This window comes from Tupaia chinensis, unplaced genomic scaffold, assembly GCF_000334495.1.
Source record: "Tupaia chinensis unplaced genomic scaffold, TupChi_1.0 Scaffold000332_1, whole genome shotgun sequence".
In the NCBI taxonomy this organism is placed as follows: Eukaryota; Metazoa; Chordata; class Mammalia; order Scandentia; family Tupaiidae; genus Tupaia; species Tupaia belangeri.
In genome coordinates, this window is record NW_006159826.1 from 890476 (window position 1) to 895385 (window position 4910).

General features: G+C 60.3%; 1 long non-coding RNA gene across 1 annotated transcript in view; it reads left to right on the top strand.

Moving 5' to 3' along the window:
• Positions 1 to 3944, top strand: part of LOC102473693 (uncharacterized) — a 5008-nt gene extending 1064 nt beyond the window's left edge. The window contains exons 2-3 of the long non-coding RNA XR_335059.2: positions 1011 to 1056; positions 3620 to 3944. This is a non-coding gene — a long non-coding RNA (uncharacterized LOC102473693). The remainder of the gene's footprint in view (positions 1 to 1010; positions 1057 to 3619) is intronic.
• Positions 3945 to 4910: the final 966 nt, after the last annotated feature.

Genomic DNA, 4910 nt, shown 5'->3' on the forward strand with positions numbered 1-4910 from the left:
CGAGGCTGAGCATCTGTGTAGAAGGGGCCTCCGACGTGCTCGGTCTCCTCCCTCGTGGGGCCTGGAGGAGCTGAAGGACCCCTCAGGTCCAGCAGAAACATGGGTCTGCAGACTGGCCAGCCAGGGGACTCAGGGTCCACTCAGGTGGGATGGAGTGCTGGCCCCCAAGGCTGCATGCTGGCCACACCATGCAGAGTGGAGAGCCTGTCTCGGGTCGGAAAGTGTCTCTGAAAGGGGCTTCCAGGGCTCCAGGCCAGGAAGGAGGATGGAAGAGCTGGACCCAATGGGACAGGGCCTGGGAAACCCACCTGACCCTGGAGATCAGAAGCCACAGACAGCCGAAGAGTGACCGGGGCAGGCTGGGGGCACAGCAGGAAGGAGGGGAGGCCCAGCCAGCGAGTCTGGGAGCTGGGCCCTTCCCCCTCGGGGAAACCTCAGCGGTGACCATGTGTGGGGGAGCCCTGGAAGTGGCTCCAGAAAGAGCAGGCCAGGGCCCGGCTCCAGGGCTGGCATAAGCAGTGAGGCCCAGCAGGGCAGGGCGGGGCACACTGGGGAGGGGGCGTGGGGTCAAGGAGAGGCTGCTCATCAGCCCCTGCTCTGATAAGCATGACCGAGGTCCGGACTTGGCTGCAGAGTCCAGGGGGCTGTCCTGGGCCCAGCCCTGGAAACTGAGGGTGAGGCAGGCAAGGACTGAGACAGGGGCTTGCCACACGTGGAGCCCGGGAGCAGATAGTGGTGACAGGATGGAGGTCTTCCGGAAGACAGAGGCTCCCATTGCTGACAGTTGGCCACTTGCCCCAAATAGTGTCCTCAGTGAGCAGCTGTCACTACTGCTCCTCTTTGACAGGGGACACTCAGGTGACAATGGAACTGTAGCCAGGACTGTTAGAGTGGGGACTTCAGAACCGCGGGGCTCTCCAGGCTGGGGCAGGTGGCCAGCAGGACCTGGGAGGGCGCTCGTCAGGGCTAGAGGCCACCACGCTGTCCTGCCTTTTCCTCCCTGCCTTTAGCCACTGCGAAGGAGAGTGCTGCTCGGGCCACCTCTGAAGCCTAGTGGTAAGACAGCCAGACCCATGTGGCTGACTGCGGTTTGAATCCTGACCCCGGTAGCTCGAGAAACACACTGGGACATGCATGGCATGCCCAAATTCTGCCGGCTCAGAGAGAGGGAGGGACGGGGCGGCGTCATGACCACGCCCCACGGGGAGAGCTTGTCCGGGCTGGGGGCTGACTGCTGGTCAGCCTCTCCTGCCTTCCCTTGGTCTGCTGTAAGAGGAGGACTGCCCTGTGGCCAGGAGCTGCAGGTTTTAATTTTGTGAAAGGAAGAATGGAAAGTTTTATTTCTTGTGTGGAAGGAGGGCATTGTGTTCATGTAGGCATGGGGGAATATGCACGGGGGCATGTGCCTGTGTGGGCGTGTGTGGTGTGTGCAGCACATGGGCATGTGCGTGAAGGGCATGTGCATGTGTGTGGCATGTGGGAGCATGTGGGAGGGTGTGGGCACTTGCATGTGTGGGTAGTACACATGTGGGACATGTTTGTGGAGTGTACATGTGTGGGTAGTCATGTGTGGTGTATGCATGTGTGTGTGTGTGTGTGTGTGTGTGGACGGCATGTGCGTGAATGGGGCATGTGAGAGCATGAGGGAAGGTGTGGGCACATGCATGTGTGGGTAGTACACAGGTGGGACATGTTTGTGGAGTGTACATGTGTGGGTAGTCATGTATGGTGTGTGTGCGTGTTTGTGTGGATGGCATGTGCATGAGTGGGGCATGTGGGAGCATGCGGGAGGGTGTGGGCACATGCATGTGTGGGTAGTACACAGGTGGGACATGTTTGTGGAGTGTACATGTGTGGGTAGTCATGTGTGGTGTGTGCGTGTGTGTGTGTGTGTGTGTGTGTTTGTGTGGACGGCATGTGCATGAGTGGGGCATGTGGGGGCTTGTGGGGGAGTGTGGACACATGCATGCATGGGGAGTGTCTGTGTGTGATTGGTCATGTCTGGTGTGTGCGTGAGTGTGTATGGAGGGCATGCGCATGTGTGGGGCATGTGCACATGTGGAGTGTGGGGTGTGTGTAGGCATGTGCATGTGTGGGGATGTGTGTGTACAGGGCATGTGCGTGTGTGGGTGTGGGTGTATGGGGATGTGCATCTGAGGGGTGTGTGCATGTGTGGGTAGTACACATATGTGGGGCGTATTTGTGGCGTGTCCATGTGGGGTGTGTGCATGCGTGTGTGTGTGGAGGGCATGTACATGTGTGGACATGTGGGGATGTGCACGTGAGAGTGCATGCATGCATAGGTAGTACACACATGTGGGGCATGTGTACATGTGGACACGTGTGTGGGGGGGTGCACACCCCCCGAGGGCAGGGTGAGGACAGGAGACAGTACCAGAGTCGACCGTGCCTGGGCTGGTGGGGGCTGGAGCTCGGGGTCTGGGAACGGGTGCGAGGCTGAGCCTGCTGATATTTGAACGCCCTCACCTGCCCTTTGCCGTCCGTCCCCACTGTGGGCAGGAGCCAGCTGGCCGGGCTCCCCTGCAGGCACTGGCTGCATGGCCCAGCCCACCTTCCGTGAGAGGCAAGCTCACCTGCCAAGGAGACAGAGTGGGGGGGACACTGGCTGGAGTGGCCACCACCCTGACTGTCCCCTGCCTTCCTGCCTCCTCACACATGTGGTACAGATGGACCCTGTCCGTACCAACACTCTCCCGGTGACCACATCGGAGTCAGAACAGCGCCCTTACACCTATGCTGGACCCTCTTAGTCACCGTGTCTGGCACCCTGAGTGCCGTGTCTCTGCTGCGGCTGCTGCAGCCATGGGCTCTGCCTGGCTCCGAGGGCCACCACCACTGCGTGCCGCCAGCCCTGCTGAAGCTCTTCTGGGCAACGCCAGTGCGCGACGCCACAGAGGCCACCAGGCGCCCTGGCTCTTCCCCCCAGGGCAGCATAAGACTCAGTGCCGTCCCAGCACCGGGTGAGGCTGAGCATCCACTTGGTGGGCCAGGCCACTCAGCGGCATGCTCTGCTTCCCTCTCTGGAGCCCAGTCCCCACTGCAGAGACCTGCCAAGACGGGTGTGCCATGCGCCCTGAGGACACCCATCCGGATGCTGTCCCCCCGGCAGCTTCGTGTGGCAGGACAGAGCTCACAGCCTTCCGTGTCCACCTCCTGGGATTGTTGCCATGACCGTTCCCCCACTCGGGCTGTGGGTGACACTTTATAGATGACGGGGGCAGGCCAGAGCAGGCCCCACCCACGAGCACACTGGCATCGTCAAGGCAGCCAGCAGGGCCAAGCAGCAGAGTGCCCTCGTACCTCGTACCTGCAGAACTGCAAAGCAGCTTCCAGGTCTGGGCCACAACCTGTGGATGTCCCGTCCAAACGCCCCTCCCTGCTTGTCTACGCTATCTCCAGTGCTCGGGCCTGGCCTGGCAGGGCCCACCCTGACATCAACACCTCCCCCAGAGGGCTCCAGCCCAGAGATGGAGCACCCAACTGGCACACACCTCATGTGCGGAGGCCCCCCAGATGAACGGGGGCTGTGGCCACAGCAGGCCCCTCCCTCTACGTCCAGTCAAGGGCTGCCTTGGCCTGACCCCTCTCCTGTTCTCAGATGTGCACCCAGAACATGTGGTGAGAGCTGGAGTGCTCCCTGAGCTGTGGACGCCCCGCGAGGAGCACACGGTGCCCACAGTCTGGCGCAGAGGACCACGGCCCTGAGCACGAGGCACACCATGCACACCGTAGCCTACAAATGGCGTCTCGAACACGGTTCTATCCACAAGAGCCACTTGGCTTGTTTAATATAGATACTGGCAACTCTGTGAGAAAGACAAGCCGTTAGTTGAAAATAAACTGAAGCTCACGTCCCCAAGCTTTCACCTGTGGGAAGATGGCGCTCACTGTGCCCGGCGCCGTGGGCCTGGGCGACTGCAAGCACACAGCAGGCAAGCTCCCTCGAGCCCGCAGTGGAGCAGGGCGGCTGGCCACTCCTCTCCCTGTCCCTTCCTCCCACAGGCTCACTGCCGACCTCTCCCGGTCAGAGGCGACTCCTCTCCCTGTCCCTTCCTCCCACAGGCTCACTGCCGACCTCTCCCGGGTCAGAGGCGACTGCCCGTCACACCTGGGGCTAGCCCCGAAGGTCAACTGAGGGAGTGGGGGACCACCGGTTGCAGCTGGGCCTGGCTGAGGAGGTAGCCCAGGGGGACACTCGGCTGAGCAGCCACTCTCAGACACGGTTTTGGACCCTGTGCCCTCCAAGGTGACTGCAGACCCCAAGGAGTCCTCGTGGGTGTAGTCTGCATCTTCTGACATTTACATTAAACATCAAAACTGAGGATTTGAGAAAATATTTACTGTGGTCGGCAGGTGGAGTAGTGGTTGGGTCATTGGAATCCCACATGGTCAACTGTGGTTCAAGTCCCAGGCCCGGCAGCTTGAAACTCATGTTGGTCCGTGTGCATGTGTGCCCCAGTCCCAGGAGAGCAGGGAAGGGATTGTGACATGGCCATCCCCCCAGGGGTGATTTCTCACTTTCTGTCTCTCTGTCTCTCTGGAGAACTAATGCACTCTATAGCAAAAACCTCTAAAAAATTATTAATTTATATAGAAATGATAGTACGCCCATCACAGGTGCGCACAAACGGCATTTGTTAGTAATAAAACAGCCTATTTACTGAAGAGAATCGCACCCTCTCACACCCGCAGTTCTGTCTCACGTCCGTGCGGATGGGGAGACAGCAGCTGTGTCCGCGTCCACGCCCTGCTGTTCAATACGTTATCTTGTTGTAGCAAAAGAAGACCCAGCCTCACGGAGGCATGTGGCTGGGCAAGGAAGGGCACCGCAGGGGCGTTCCCGGCGGTCGGAGACACTCGCGCGATCCCGGGGCCGAGCGTGACAGTGG